Source organism: Vulpes vulpes, chromosome 14, assembly GCF_048418805.1.
Source record: "Vulpes vulpes isolate BD-2025 chromosome 14, VulVul3, whole genome shotgun sequence".
NCBI classification, from domain to species: domain Eukaryota; kingdom Metazoa; phylum Chordata; class Mammalia; order Carnivora; family Canidae; genus Vulpes; species Vulpes vulpes.
The window spans coordinates 47140275-47157031 of record NC_132793.1 but is presented as its reverse complement, the minus strand read 5'-3'; the positions used below and the strand labels follow the sequence as shown (position 1 = coordinate 47157031).

At 48.0% G+C, this 16757-nt stretch overlaps 1 long non-coding RNA gene across 1 annotated transcript in view; it reads left to right on the top strand.

Moving 5' to 3' along the window:
* The first annotated feature begins 1809 nt into the window (after nucleotides 1-1809).
* The window catches only part of LOC140595412 (uncharacterized), an 80962-nt gene continuing 66014 nt past the window's right edge, over nucleotides 1810-16757 (top strand). The window contains exon 1 of the long non-coding RNA XR_011996997.1: nucleotides 1810-1934. This is a non-coding gene — a long non-coding RNA (uncharacterized lncRNA). The remainder of the gene's footprint in view (nucleotides 1935-16757) is intronic.

The following is a 16757-nucleotide window of genomic DNA, read 5'->3' as shown; positions in this document are numbered from 1 at the left end:
TGGATGAGCCTTCTTGGCTCCTGTCTTGTACCTAATTACCCAGAGGAAAGGCTGACAATGGAGACTGTAAATTGTGCCTGGAAAACAATCCTGGGTGGGGCCCTCCGTTTCTGTGTTCAGAGGCCAGGCCTCCGGGCCAGCCTGCTGCTTTCCTAGGCTGGTTTCTCCAGGGCCAGGAGGGGTCTCCTTGGAAGCAGCCTCTTGAAACACTCTTTCCTGCTCCAAGTGCCCTGCCCCACGTTTCCTCAGCATTTCCCTTCTCTGACTGAGGCCTCACCCCCTTCCTGTTTTCCTGGCCCTTAATGACTCCAGCCCAGGGAAGGCAAAGGTTGTTCGATCCCTCTTCTTTGTTTTTACTCTCTGTACCTGCCTGGGCCCCAGGCCCCAGCCACGAGAGGAGCAGCTATTTCAGGACCCGTGGCTCACCCCAGCAAGGGTCTGCGGCTGGTCACACCTGCACGGGGGTAAAGTAGCTGAGGCACTGGTCACCCACCCTCCCAGGTTTTCGTGGCTTTCAGTGAGACACCAGCTTAACAGCGTCCAGATAGGAAAGGAAAGCATGGCGAGAAAACAATAAACAGGATGGGATTTCTAGTTTGCAGGTTCTGCTTCTGTAAAACACCAACATTGTCAAAGGGAAATTCTGGACATTCACCCAAAATGTGCTTGTCCCTAGTTATGGACCACGCTGTGACCTATGTTCCCCAGATGTTGGCAGTGGTGCAACCTGTTTTCCAGAATTGCTACCATGCCGGGTAGAGAATGACGATAAGTGGTTTCTTACCTGAAGAAACGTAACTGTGGGCGGGCATAGTACCTGGGGTCTGGCCCCATGGTTTGGTTTCCCCCCTGAGGAGGGTGGCAAGGGAGATCCTCCCTGGGTGCGATGCAGGGAAGCAAGGCTGAGCGGCCGGGAGGACCGTGGGGCATCTGGCCTTTTCCTTACTGCCCTCCAGACCTCAAATTCTGTTCTCCGTGTAGACACGCAGGCTGGAAGGAGCTTCAGAGCCAAGGCAAGGCCATCTGGGATTTCTCCATCCCTACTCTCTCTGGATCAACACAATTGTATTTCCACTGACTAAATATTTAAGGACATTCTCAAAACAGAAGCTGCTCCTGGGTCGGTGGAGATGTGAGTCAGCAGGTGGAGAGGACTTCCTAGGCATTGGTGGCTATTTCTTGACGATGAGTCACACAGACTGTCACATGCTCTTTCTTCTTTCTTTCTTTCTTTCTTTGAAGATTTTATTTATTTATTTGAGAAAGAGCATGAGCAGGGGGGAGCCAGAGAAGCAAACTCCCTGCTGAGCAGGGAGCCTGACCCAGGCTCCATCCCAGGACCCTGAGCCAAAGGCAGACGCTTAACTGACTGAGTCACTCAAGTGCCCCCCCCCCACCCCCCCACCCCCGCCTTTTCTTTCTAGTGCAGGCATTTTCGTGTCCTTGAATCTCATTTCATCTCATTTCATCCCCTGGATGGTGCTGGAAGGAAGCCAAAAGCTAATCTCACCATTTTGTTGAAACTGAAGCTCAGAGAAACAGAGAAATCAAATCATTCACCCAAATTGACACATGCATTGAGCAAACATTTACAGATCATCTGCTGGGGACCAGGGACTATAGTTGGCCTTGGGCATATGAGGACAAAAAGCAACAGCATCCCTTGTCTTCCTGGCTCCTACAGGCTGCACCCAGGGCTTCCTGAGAGTGGGAAGGATTTGACAAGCTAATCAGAATGGGACGGGAAGCAAAAATAGCATTTCTCCAGGGTCACTTTCCAAATAAACTGAGCTGCCCTTTAGAGACTTTGCTGCCTCAACAAGATGCACCACAGAGCAAGGGCTCGCTTCCATCACGGGAGCGGAACCGCAGCAGCACCACCTCCAGCCTCACAGGAGCCCAGGGAGCTGCAGGCTGCAGAGAATCAGAACACGGTAAAACATGTTTAGCCCCATGACGGGAAGGAAAGATTCAGAAGACACAGGGTTCTACAGGGCTTTGGGGGGAAAATGGTATAATGTTCATGAAAGAGATTTTTTTAAAATGCTTTTCCTATTTTTTTTTCCATTGGAATCAAAAGTGCTTTTTCAGGATGGGTTAAAACATTCATCAAATGCAATTTGTACTGTTTTATTTTCTACAAGGATTGAGGAATATTATAATAACAGAAGCAGAGAGATTAAGATGAGTAAAATATAAAGATGCAAAGTAAGCATCATGCCCTCAATGGGAAGGGAGACAAAACCTTAAGATAAACTCTATTCTTGAATGACTGTTGATTCAAGCATATAACTTCTGTCTGAGTTTCCTGGTAGCTGGGGGGAGGGAAGAATGCCATGAGTTTGTGACTTTTCTTCATTAGCTAACTCAAGAATGCCAGGCCAATCACGAAGAGACACCCTTCCCTCTGCACTGGATTCTAGAGGGCATCCTTCCCAAACCTCCGTAGAAAACACTGTAAATGCAGCTGGGGGCTTCGACTGTTTTTTATTTGACTAGAAATTGTGTCCATCTGTTCATTTATTGTAGCCAAGCATTAGTATTAAAAGCCTTTGAATTCTCATCATTTCTGTGCCTGCTCAAAAGTTGGCCGATAGTCCCTGCTGCGAATGACAAGACTGGGATAATGAGGAACTGCTCTTAGGGACAGTGGTCAGGGTGACATGGGTTGGAGTGTAGGTGGATTCCACTTGTGGGCGGAATTCTGACATGCCACCTCTAACCCACACCATCCACCCGGAGAGACATTGTGTCTCTAGTTGTCATCTCGCTCTGGGTAGTTCTTCCTCCAAGTCTGCCATGAGTCCCCAGATGCACAATTAGGTGCCCAGGGACTCCCACCTGTGTGCATTCCCGACACCATAGACCTCCGCCCTGTCTGTCACTTCTCAGCTGGATGACCCGGACAAATGCCCAGTGTCTCTGGAGAAATGGAGGGGCTGTGTCAGTGGCTGTAAATTTCCTTTCAGCTTGCATTTCTGCCTTTCCTTCAACAGCCCTGGAGGTAAAGGTCCATGCTGAGATCCATGGCCACTGACCTGAGAACTGCTTCTCTGGAAGCTCTTTGTTCAGAAACCTGTGGCATTTAGTTGGGTCTCCTGCTCTGGCTTTTATTATAGTTGGGTGATGGGGCTCAGGTTTTCATATTTTCATCAAATCATAGACCATGTTCATTTGGAAATGGTGATGACCAACAGATAAGGTCTAACTGTGCCCAACAGTTGGGTCTCTACAGATGGTTAACTGCCTTGAGAATGGACTGGGGACAACTTTTGCTAGACTCAGCTCAGCTAAAACAACAGGCAGTTGGACAGCTGGCTGGGGTGGGGGGGTATGGGGGCGGGGTCTCGATTTACCGCAGTGAGCCCACACCCCAAGGCAGCTGTGTCCATGCTAGTCGATGAGATCGTTACAGCACCCATGAGTGAGTAGAAATAGGAGTTTATGTCCTTGAAAAACAATAGCATGTCTTCAGCAAACTCTCCCTCCAGGGGCTGCTTTGCTACATGTGGCTGGTGGGAAAATGCAAAGGAGGGAAGTCTGCCCTGGCTCAGTCTCCCACCCTTGCCAGCTGAAAACTCCAGTAGGGAGGACATGACCAAGGAATTAAGACCCCTTGACAAACAAATCCTCACCTACTGTCATGAAGTTGGAGGGCAGAGTGGAAAGAAAATACTTGTATTTTCTCTGTTAGGTAGTGAAAAGCAGAAAGGGCCAGGTGCTGATTTGGAACCCTTTCTATGAGTCACGAGTACACTTGGTTTTAGGCATAATTGTCTCATAGTGCTGAGAGTTTGGAAGGCCCAGAGGAAATGTGGCGGGCCCACCAGGAGTGGTGGGGGCCCATTTCTTTTCTTCTAAACTCGTCAAGGGTGCAAGGACCCAGCTCTCATGTCTTGTCCTTCAAGTTTCCAGCTAAACAGGCAGTGATTCCCACAGAGGATCACTCTTTAATTAAGTCCAATGACTTGAAAGGGGCCACCTCTAACTAGTATCGTGGGCTACGTGTACTGGGGGTTTCTGCCTCTTGCACATACTGACCTAGGATAGGACTGAGGTGGGGGGAAGATGCTTCTGAATGAGCTACAGCTTCTTCTTTTCTGGCAAAGGGAAGAACAGCAGCCTGCAGACCTCTTCTACCCTTGAGGCAGGAGGCTCTGTCTCTCTGGTTTGCTCAGGTCCTGGGAGGGAGAGAGGAGGTTAAGAACTGGTGTCAACTACAAGTCATCTTAAATTCCACGAGACCCTGCAGATTTCAGTCTGACACCAGTCATCACCAAGGCATGCAGGCTTGGGCTGGGGATGGGGACTCTGTCTCTTTTTCCTAATGCCTCTGTAAAAAGGAAGGCATCTTGCTAATGCTTCTGTAGGAAAAAAGACATTTTAATCCCTTTAGCATGGAAAGTGGTTTGCGTGTTTCATCTTGGTGGCTGACAGTACATAAGGCAGCAGCAGGAGAAATTTCATTTATATCTCACCACTGTGAAGACAAAAGATACAATTTCTTGTCGGTGGTTATATTTATCATTGTGTTTCTTTGGGTCATCTATGAAAATTTTAATAAGGCTCTCATTCTGATATATCTAATTCTAATATGACCTCAAGCTTGCCACAAAAAGCCATTTGCTATCTATAGATAAATTATAACACAATTTGGCAAAACAGTGCAGCTGTAAGCCATGATTTTTCTTTTGCTGGTTGTGGGTGGGACACCATTGTCAGAGATGTCCTCAGAGGGTTTTGGCAAGTGTGCTCTGACCAATGAAGTCCCTGCCTCCTGCTTCTCAGAACCGTAGGCTCCAGGATATATCCTCTTTCCATGCTGACTTCCAAAGAGAAACCCAAATCACTGCCCCAGAGTTTTGAAGTAGGTTTTAAGTACATAGTTTCTCTCCTTTTTCTGCAAAATGATAGTCTGGGCTTCTCTGAATACGGTTCATATACATGCTAAATGTCATTTTTTTTTTAAAGATTTGACTTATTTATTCATGAGATACACACACAGAGACAGGCCAAGACACAGGCAGAGGGAGAAGCAGGCTTCCTGCAGGGAGCCTGATGTGGGACTTGATCCTAGGACCCCAGGATCACGCCCTGAGCTGAAGGCAGATGCTCAACCACTGAGCCACCCGGGCGTCCCTATATCCTAAAGGTTTAAATCTTAACTCTTAATTGAGAACAAAAATTGGCTTAACCATTTTACTTAAGAGGAGACATGATTACTGCTTATGAATCAAGACACATCTCCAAAAGCTGAATTCTGAAGCTTTAAGTCACCACTTGCAGGACACTACCACTAGCTCTGGGAACTACTGTGCTATCTGAAGACCCTGTTCCTTAGGGGGGAGGGTGGGGGCTAGACATCAGCATGATGTCTGTGACACAGAGCCTGTGTTTTTGACTATTACTGTTTTTAGCCAGTCTTAGCTAAGTGACCTCAGCTCCTACTCAGGTCTGGACAGTGACCTAGCTGAGTGCAACAGGCTAGCTCTGCCTCATTTGGATGGGAGACGTCAGAGGGTGACACATGGTGACCACATTAGAAAGGAACAGTATGTCCCCCAACGCAAGGGCTTCCTGTAATGGGAAGGTGCTGGTTTGGTGGCATTTGGCACATAGTAACATGTTTCCAGAGATCCTGGTCAGGGTCTTAAAGGCATAATCAAACTATAATATGATTGTTAAGAACCTAACATTGAAGTTGTCTTTTCCCAGTATTTTTATACTCCCTTCAAACAAGTTGCCCTGTGGTGGCTCCTAGGCCTACATGGTCATCGCCTTTGGTAGAGACTGAGGTTTGTTCTGATATTTGAGACACTGAGAGGAAAGTTATCCAGAGATGGCTTCGGGCACTGATGCTAAGTTGTCCCCTTCTGCAGTGAAGCTGGGTTGGCCTCTTGACTCACAGGATGTGTGGCAGCCACTGTCATTTCTGGGCCTAAATCTTTAGAGGCCCTTGGAAGGCCTGGAGGCCTCCTTGTGCTTTGGGCATCCTGAGCTGCCACAAAATAGGTCCCTGTGGAGAGGGGAAGGTTGTGAAATGACACACAGTGTCTGGCTGAGCAGCCTTCTGGCTGTCCCCGGAGGCACCTTGTGTGTGATGGAGCCATCTGGAATGTTCTGCCTAAGGTGAGCTCCTGACGATGCTGCCACCATCAGCTTTGTGCACTGTGAAAGAGCCACACAGTTGGTCAACTCACACTTGCGAGAAACAATAATTTCTGTTGCTTTAAGTCACTAAATCTGAGGTGGTTTACTTTGCACCAAGAGCTAACGGAAACATTTAGAGATAAAACAGACAAGCCTTGGGCCCTAACTCAACCTCAGCCCCATGTGGTAGTGCAGTAAACCCAACTTATGTTGCTGTTCACGCTGACTCAGACCATATGGCTTCCTACCTGGGGCAAGGTGAGGGTAAGTTACCACCTTAAACGGAAGGAGAAGTCAGTCCAGTAGAGGTGTGGGCAGTACTCTCACGATATAATTGACGTCAGCTCCACAGGGGGTGTGTCCCCATCCAGGCTGGGTGATGGTGGGCAGGCTTGCGGCAGGTACCATGGCAGAGGTCTTGGTTTCATTGGGTCAAGGAGCTTCAATAGAGTTCTGCAGGGACCTGGCCTCCCCTGCTGAATCTACCTCTGTGGGAAGACCCCACACTCAGTTCTTCAAAAGCAGGGGACTAACTCTTTAAGAGTTTTCAGTCGCTACTGCAGAAGGCAAGGCCAGATGTGGAGGTCCGGATGGAGTGGTATGGGTGTGTGTGTGTGTGTGTGTGTGTGTGTGATTCTTGGTCACACCAGTCTGACTAAAGACTGACTTTCAAATTCTAAGGATGGGGCCAAGAGTGAGTTCCTTTCCCCTTAACTGAGAAGGCATTCAATAACAGAGCAAAGACAAGTCTCAGGGTACCCTTCATTCTCCCTGGATGGGGGAAAGATGAAGGACAATGGTTTCTTGGCACTTCTGTGAGGAATGTCTCTTGAACACACAAAGAAGGGGGTGGCTTCATCATGCTCATCTTGGAGATGCTGGACCTGCTTCCTAATGGAGCTGCCTGTGGGAAGAGGGCCGGACTCTTGCTGCCCACTCACTGGCTGGGCACTGGGAGGTCACAGCCCAGGGGCAGGAGAGTGGTGCTCACTGTTTCTGTCTCTCTTGGTCTAAAGGCTGCCCCAGACGCATCATGGACCCCACACGGCTCACCTCTGGGATGTGAGCCAGAAGATGGCTGCTAGTTAATGGTGACTCATGCTAGTGTCCTGTGCACGCAGATCCCTGGCCTTGGTGATGGGACAGAGTCCTGTCTCTGTGTGGCAGCCTTATGGGGCAGGTGTCCCTGCTTGCTCATGGGTTACAAGTGTGTCTTTGGGATGAACGAAACCCCTCAGCTCCTGAACCTGACTGGACCTCCCTCTATGGCTCAGCACTCTGCTTCCTCATCCTCCCAACTTCTCTGTTCTCCATAGTCACCTGTTCCCCAGCTAGATTTCTGGGCTATACTCTGCACTCGCACCTGTGCCAGCCCAGATCCCACCCATTTTAGAAGACTTGCTAGGGGTCACCTCTAACTCAGGGCCTTCACCTGCAGATGGGCCTTCTCTCTGAGACTTGAGATCTTTCATACTACCTTTTAATTCTTTTCGTATGGTTGCATGTCTTCAGAGTTTCAGGAGGGTAGGGTTCTGTGTATGCTGCATGGTCCCTGGCATAGTAGATTTAGCTGAATTTTCAAAGGTCCTGCAAAAGACACGTGGCTCTTCTCAGAAGCCAGCTCCAGGAGCCTGGAGGAGAAGCTTGGAGGTGAATGTTGAGAAGGATTCAGAGGGGGTAGAGTTAGTGCTGCTTGCTGGGGAATTAGGGGAGGGTCAGAGTGGGGACAAGCATCAGAAGGCCCTGCTGCATTTCAAGAGTCTCACCATCTAGGTCACTGCCAATGCTCAGGCATCTTCTTTCCACTTTTCTCAGATTTTTCTGGTCTTTAAATAGGACTGCTACAGATTAAGACAAGTGTCACATATGAAAAACTGTCAAAGTGACCACCCCCCTCTAAGACATTTAAGTACAAAAAAGGAGCTCAGACAGGCAGGACCATGTGAGATAAGTCTGGCCAGCTCGCTCAAGTACAAATATTATGTGAAAGTCATTATCCTGGATATGAGTCCTCATCACTTGGCAGTGCCCAGGATGGTGACCTGAAGCTCATAAACGGATTGCCCCTCATCTAATGATAATGAGTAAATTTCAGGCCAGGACAAACAAACTCCTGAGACATAAACGTTAGACATGCCTCTCTCCCTGTGCTGGAGGACTCATGTATTGGGCAGGGCTTGGTCCTAGGCCCTGAGCATGTTAAAATGCATGCAGGTAGAAAGTTCTGTCTTTGGGGGCCTGCAGCCCAGGTGGGCTTGGCTTTGCCTAACGTTCCTTAAAGGATATCAGACAGAGAGTTCAAGGCAAGTCACTTATTTGGCCATTCACTTGTTTAGTCAACATTCACCAAGACAGGACTTGAGAGAAGCTTATTTGGGTGTGTGTGTGTGTGTGTGTGTGTGTGTGTGATGCTATAGGAAGCATCACCCTGCCAGGAGCAGGGAGAGCCACATAGGGAATGGAGCCACAATAGGATGTTTTTAGGGACCTCTGAAATCATGCAGATTGCCCACCAGGACTGCCCCCCGCCAAGTATGCACCGGTAACCACTAGCTCCTACCTTGGCCCCCCACCACACAACATACCCCTCAGTGTGGCACCTGCTCCCAGCTGAGCAGGAGCAGGGGAAGCATGAAGTCAGAGAACAAAGAGGGGCTCACCACAGCTGAGTGGACCAAAGGCTGAGCCATGAGGACCATCTCTACAGGTCCCTATGGCTAGCCATAAGATCCCATCCGGAGACCTCACCCCTCAGCCTCTAACCTGCATCCTGATCTGAGCCTTTGGAAGATATAGTAGCATCATCGTTGAGCCATTGGCAGAAAAGATGAGTGGTAAGCCCTTACAGGTAAAGACAGAGGCCTTTGTTCTGGTTCCAGGGAGGAAGAAGTTGGGATCTGGTGTCCTAGCTGTGCCCAGACCGCAGCGGATAGATGCCCAGCTTCAGGCAGAGCACACATCTTCCAGCTACAGTTTCCTGGCTGTACTGGTTGTTTTGTAAGAGGTCTCTAAAGGAGGGACTAAGAGGACATGGGAGTCATATCCCTGTTTAAGTAGTTCCTCACGGAGCAGGGAGGGATCATCTTGTGCTGTACCTGAAGCTAGGGACACAGATGGGGTGTGCATGCCTGTGTGTGAGAGAGACAGTGCATGTGTATCAGTGTGTGTGTGTGTGTGTGTGTGTATGTGTGTCTATGTGTTGCAGGGACCATGCTTCGTTTCCATAGGCTCTGAGCATGTGTGAAAGTAAAGGAAAACATGACATGGTCTGTGTGAAGCTGGAAGCCGAACCAGCTTCAACAAGATGTGAACTTGTTAGAAGTGCAAATTCTCAAAAACTCTGGAGACAGGCCCCAGGAATCTGTGTTTTAACAAGCTAGGCAGGTGATTCTGAGATGCGCTTGGCTGTGAGAACCACTCTCCTAAACCTAAATATAGGAGAAGGCCTTTCTAACAGATGCAACGGGGAAAATTGCCACGCCTTGCCCCCTGTAGTAGTGAGTGCCACATCTCCAGAAACATTCAAGAGAAGGATGATTACCCATCAGTCAGGCATGTTGCAAAGGAAATTACCACATTAAATAGGGAGTTCAGTTGAAGTCACTTATTGGGTCACACACTCTCATTTAGCAAACATGTACTGAACAGGGTGACCAGGCTGCGCCCAGGGTGACAGGCAACAGGAATGGAAGCCCTCTGAGCCCTCTGTCCCCACTGTCCCGTGCATGCCCATGATTCTGTGAAGTCCCCGCTGCCTCTCTTTCGTGTTTTCTAGTCATAGCCCTTTGTTTTGACAACCAAACATCGAGTTGCCCTGGATGACTACTTGCTATCCTTACAACAGACTCCAATCCTGATGTTTCTGGATGGAACCCTATATCAGAAAGGGAGAATGAAGCCAGGGAGCCCTGACTCTCCAGACTACAGATGAAACCCCGAGTGAGGAGGTTGTAGCAATTTCCTGTTGAGCACATGACTATGCTACTCTCTTGGTCCTTATGAGTCACCCCTTGTCATCCATGTCATATTAGTCACTCACTGGAGCTCAGAACCCAGCAGGAGACTTCTTGGGCCTTGGTAGGGGATGAGGATGAACATCTCATTGTGGGGTTGGGTCCAGAGGGACAATCTCTCAGACAAATAAAATGTTCCATATGACTTTGCTTACTGCTTTAATGAGGTGACAAATAAAAACTATAATCATTTCAATGTATTTAAAAAGACAAATTATTGCACAAGGGCTGCACATTTTTCAGAGGAAAAACAAGAATACAAATGAGCAAAGCCAAAACAAAACAAACAAATTCCCTTCAACTCCACTACCCAGACACAGATTGGTATTAACATGTTGACATGAGTGTACGTGTGAGTGTGTGTGCCTGTGTAGCAGCAGAATCACACTGTGAAACTCGGCTCTAACATGCTTTTCCACATAGAATATGTCCTGTGTGTCTTTTTATGTCAATAAACTTACACATCAATTTAATGCTACCTAGCACTCCATTAGTACAGATGTGGAGTTTTCTAAGATAGTAACTACTTTTAGTTTTTAAGAATTATTTATTTATTCATTTATTTATTTACTTAAGAGAGAGAGCACAAGAGTGTGCACAAGCAGGGGGGCAGCAGGCAGAGGGAGAGGGATAAGCAGGCCACCTGCTAAGCAGGGTGCTAATGCAGGACTCAATCTCAGGACCCTGGGGTCAGGACCTGAGCTGAAGACAGATGCGTCACCAGCTGAGCCTCCCAGGTGCCCCTCAGTAACTGCTTTTTTTTTTTTTTAATTAATTTTTATTGGTGTTCAATTTACCAACATACAGAAAAACACCCAGTGCTCATCCCGTCAAGTGTCCACCTCAGTGCCCGTCACCCATTCCCCTCCAACACCCGCCCTCCTCCCCCCTTCCACCACCCCTAGTTCGTTTCCCCGAGTTAGGAGTCTTTATGTTCTGTCTCCCTTCCTGATATTTCCCAACATTTCTTCTCCCTTCCTTTATATTCCCTTTCACTATTATTTATATTCCCCAAATGAATGAGAACATACACTGCTTGTCCTTCTCCGATTGACTTATTTCACTCAGCATAATACCCTCCAGTTCCATCCACGTTGAAGCAAATGGTGGGTATTTGTCGTTTCTAATCGCTGAGTAATATTCCATTGTATACATAAACCACATCTTCTTTATCCATTCATCTTTCGATGGACACCGAGGCTCCTTCCACAGTTTGGCTATTGTGGCCATTGCTGATAGAAACATCGGGGTGCAGGTGTCCCGACGTTTCGTTGCATCTGAATCTTTGGGGTAAATCCCCAACAGTGCAATTGCTGGGTCGTAGGGCAGGTCTATTTTTAACTCTTTGAGGAACCTCCACACAGTTTTCCAGAGTGGCTGCACCAGTTCACATTCCCACCAACAGTGTAAGAGGGTTCCCTTTTCTCCGCATCCTCTCCAACATTTGTTGTTTCCTGCCTTGTTAATTTTCCCCATTCTCACTGGTGTGAGGTGGTATCTCATTGTGGTTTTGATTTGTATTTCCTCAGTAACTGCTTTTAAGGAAATCTTTCTAAAATGTGTCTCACCACACCCTCTTGCTTCTTCCCCTTCCTATTTCCAATCAGAGTAGGAACATGACATAAGCTTATTTCTAGGGACCATTATTTAGTAAACCCCATGCGTAGTTTCAGCAAAGAGGCAGTTGGGTGGAAGGAGGAGATGCAGATGAGGACTGGTGAGTCCCAGGTCAGTGCTGGACCTTGGGCATGTTCTCTTACTGCTCTGGGCAGCAAGTTCCTGATTTCACAAGAGGAAGCTTTCCCATGCCTCACTGCTTCCTGCATCTGCTTTCAGGATCTTGTCTCTCCATTCCCCCACCATAAAATGGGCCCCAGGACACCTGTCACACCTAGTGTTGTCAACTGCTTTCAGGCTTATCATAGGCAAGATGGGTCCAGAATATGGTCCTTTGCATTGAGGGCCCCTCAAACCCCTCTGCAGGACTGGCCCACCCCAGCAATTATCCTTTGGAGAAATGAGGGTCCAAAGAATAGGAGATGACACAGTATTGGAATCACACCCTGGCTGTAGCTTGAAGAGCAGTCACAGAGTTGGGGGCATCCACGTCTTCCAGGATGTGTTCTAAGGATGCCGCTTCCAGGGCCCGAGCTTAACCCCAGTGTATCACAGCCTGTGTGGGGACCCCCCATTGGCATACGTCTAAATAAACACCCCTGATATTTTCCAAAGGGAAGTAAAGGGAACTTAACCCATTGCCCCACTCCTAAAACGTTATTTTACCTGAAGTTTCAAATGGCTCTGCACTGGGAAGCACCTTTAATTATTGATCGCTTGCTGGATGCTTAGCCTGGAGTGAGAGGGTGAATGGGAGGAGAGGGAGACAGAATGAGAATCAATACTTTCCCCCCAACTTTCTATACAAAATTTTCTTTCAATGTTTTTCTTTTGTGGCTCCACATAGTAAATGTGTCTCCTTGCTTTTCTTTCCAGAATGTGCTTTCCTATCCGTACTCTCACTGACCCTAAAGGCTGTGGCCACTCCTGGCACAGATGAATCCCAGGTCCTGACCCTTGGAAACTGTCCAGCCCTGCCACCTGTCGCAAAGACAGGACAGTGTATGCAGATTTCAAAAATACAAGAAAAATGGCTATACATGTGTGAGGTGCACTCAAGCCAATTGCTTAATTGGAGTGGATGTTCCCCGGGTAGATGAGGAAGATTTTGCAAATCTGTGTGGTCTGAATGGACAAGTTCCTTGCAGATTACGTTGGGTTTATCTTGGCTTTTCCCAGAGGCAATTTGGCTCTGATAAGGAGACCTCTAGCAGAGTCTTTTTGGCTTCTGAGGGGTGAAGAACTGTTAACCTGATCCCTGAAGAGAAAGGGATCTTATACGGTTCTATTATTTCCTTAAGATCTCGGAATAGTGCTTTCATTTGCCCAATAACGTTTATTTATTAATTAAACATCTGTTAAACACTGGAGAGCTGCCAGGCAGTGTAGTAGGTGGTCACATGTTAGAATAAATAAGCGATGGGCTCATTGTGGATGACCTTTATCATTCTTCAGAGAATTGAAAATATGATTCAAAGTTGTTCAAATGAAATGTAATCAACTTGATATATATATGTATATATATCATGTTAATACATATTAAATATATGAACCTATCATTATTATTACTCACTGAAGATCTGTTCTTCCTAAGTCTGTTTTCCATTTAAATTACACTTTCCTGTCTCTATAAAAGTTATTATCATGGAAAACTTCCATGAACAAATTTCACATTTCTGTTTTCTTAAACAAGATGTTCTTGCTTGGATTTTCACTTAATTTTCTTGTTTTATATTGTGCTGTGTTGGGTCAAATGAACCATTTATCTCCTCCTGCCACTCCCCCCTCCCCAGTGACCCTGCCTGGCCGGGTTTGGGGCTGTCTGTGTGAATCAGTGTTTCCATTGTGCCCAACTGTGGGCGGTCACCGGGTCCTTGACCACACACACACACACACACACACACACACACAAGGCACACATGCTGTCAGCTTGCTAGCATTCTTCCTCCAGGTCATCTCCTCGCATTCACTCCATCACGACTCTGACCTCAGCTTTGCTGCTGTCACCTCCTAACCCCTACTAGCATCTCCCACCTGCAATCCCTCCCCTGGCCCAGCCCATGGGGTGCCTACCCAGGACTTACTGACAGGAAGAGCCCTGGAAGTCAGGCATTTGGGTTGTCTGAGCAATGCTTCTCTCTCCTATGGCTTACTTCTTTCCAACCAGTCAACAGGGCACCCTGGGCAGAGGCAAGAGAGCTGGTGTGATGTGCCTGTAAGAAGCTGTGGCCTCTACCTGCCGCTGGCCTGCTTTCTGGCCCCAGCTGACACAGTATTTGGAGACCCTGTCATAGCAGCTTCTGCTTGGAGTCTCAGGGAAAGGATGCATGAATGGTTCTGACACAAGTGATCTTAGCACACTGAGGTCTCCTTGGAGGCTTAACTGGGCTAGGATGGGCACTGGCTTTCCAAGCCCAGACACTATGTAGTTTCCAGAACTTTTTGGGCCAAGAAACATTTTGTTTCTCCCTGAGCATCACAAAGGACTTTTGTTCTATGGAGCAAACTTTATTAAACCCTGATATGGTGGATGTATTACTGTGCATTGGGAGCACACACCTCATGTTTGGACTCAAGGCCTGCCACCTTGGTGTTTTCCCACCCACCCACCCTTAGCACTGGAATCAGGCATCTAAGCCTTGAGGAAGCAGGGCAGATGCCTTGAATTCAGAAAGACACCTGTTCTACCCCCTGCATGCAGCCCTGGTCTGCATGGGCTGGTCTGTTCCCAGAGTGAGCAGCCTGACATCCCAGACCCTGACACCCAGGGCATAGAGGCTTACAGTTCTGAGGAGAAAGATGGCTCACATGCTTGAGTCAATGGCATGCCTCTGTGTGAGGCAGAGCAGTGGGCTGGGGGATCACATTCTGAGTGGCCAGGGCTCTCAAGGTAAGTTCCTATGACACTGCATTGGGACATGCAGGGCGTCTTCAGGACAGGGAGCCTGGGGATCAAATGGACATCATGTGAGCAAACATGAGAGACAAATTTGTCAGAAGTCTGACACCAACCTGGCAAGTCAAATCCTGCTTCATTCTTCCGCCAGCCTTGCACCAGAGCCAATTCCCAAGCTGGGGAGAGGGCTGTGGGTATGATTCAGACAGGAGAGAGGGCTGGCGCCAGGTTAGGACAGCATCTCAAAGATGCATGTGAGCATGCACACACATATAAGCACACACAATATGTGCATGCGTGCACGCACACATATACACACATTATATGCATGTATATATATGTATATATATTCTTTTTCTCTCTACCCTCCCTCTCTTCAAAAGGAATTTCCCCTAATAGTAATACCTTCTAAAAATCCAAAAGCTCCTAGAATGTTACTGCCTCCTTGACCTTCAGTTTGGATAGAATCATTCCTGTTCCCCATAAATCATGGGCTTACTATAAACATCTCCAACTTTGCACGACATCAGATGTGGTTCTGCAAGTTATAAATGAAAATATATCATACCTGCAAAGATACAGATTTTTACTTACCCTTTACCAGGCAATATAATTTTATGGACAATTCAAACTTTCCAATGATTCAAATTGTTTCATTTCAAGATGCTGATTTTAAGGTTTCCCACAAAACACCAAGCATTCCCTCCTGTCTAAAGATGCTTTTTGTCTGGGTTCCTGCATCCTTCCTGGGTGGACACACGGCCACAGAGTCCCTGACTCTGGCCAACAGCCTGTGTCACCACACGCGGGATGGTCTGCAGGCCCGCTTAATCCACTGCAGCATGGCAGAGAGTCTGGGCCAGCAGTACCGTCATCTGGGGTTTTTCTGATCATCCCGCAGAGAGTGGACCACTTTTCCAGCTTTGAGAATTTGTGTCGTGAAAATCAGGAGTATCAGCACTGAGGAAAAGAGCTTCCCCGTGAAATGACACATGCTGAAATAGTAATCTCAAATAATGTGGGAAAGTACATACCGCAAAGTAAGATATTAGACATTCACCTGTGCAGACGGGGGTTAGCAAGAGACAGAAAGTGGGAGCTTATAATCGATGCTACCGAAGGGAAAAAGGCCCGATTACCTTCAGACAGACATTTGATCGGCCCAGTTTGCAGCCAGGAACCAACAGAAGTCACCACCGCACACAACATTCAGCTGACATAGACTTTGCCTCTGGCTAATGTGGGGGCCCCGATGTTACTCATAATAAATGCTATTAGGAGAAAGAAAAAACCCATCAGCCACTGGTCTGGCAAACATTCATTGAGCCTGTGTATGCTGTGTCAGACCGTGGGGCGGCCGCCCCTATGCCTCTGGCCCTCACCTGGCCTCCTCCTGGCTCTGTTGCAGCAGCCTTGGGAAAGTCAGTGGCTGACACTCCTTGGCCTGGGGTGCTGGGAGATCCTGGCTGGGCATGTGTTGACCTAAGATCCCTCCCCAAGGGTCCCTGCACCAAGCCGACTCTTTCTCCATGACCACTTTCGTGTCCTAGGACACCAGATATTTCATAAATCTTGATTTGAAGGACCAAAGGCCTAGTACTTTTAGCAAGTTTTGCTGCTTTAACAAGTCATCTTCAGGGGCTCCTTTTTAAGGCTGACTAGTCACACCTGCTCTACCACCTCTGGACACCTAGAGTTCAAACGCCCCCTGCTTAGACCTTCCCTGACCCAAAACATCAGTGCCCATTCCTCGGGCGCCTGCCCTTTTGCCTTTCTATTCATAGCATGTGCCTGCTCATTCCAGTCCCTGCTCCAGTCTAATTGCCACCCCACCGGAAAGTGAGCCCTGCATCTGTTCATCAATACATCCCTAGTGCTTCCCATGGGGCCCCAGGCCAGGTGCTCTGAAGGAATGGGAAGAGGAAGGAGTGCCTGGGTCAGACAGGGTGCCTCCCTTGGCTTCCAGCTGTCCAGAGCTGCAGTTCTGAGCCTGTTGACTTCGAAGAAAGGAGGATCCAAATCCTCAGGAGCTGAGGGGGCTCGCCAAGGCCACCTGAACACTTAGATCGTTGCAGCAGCAG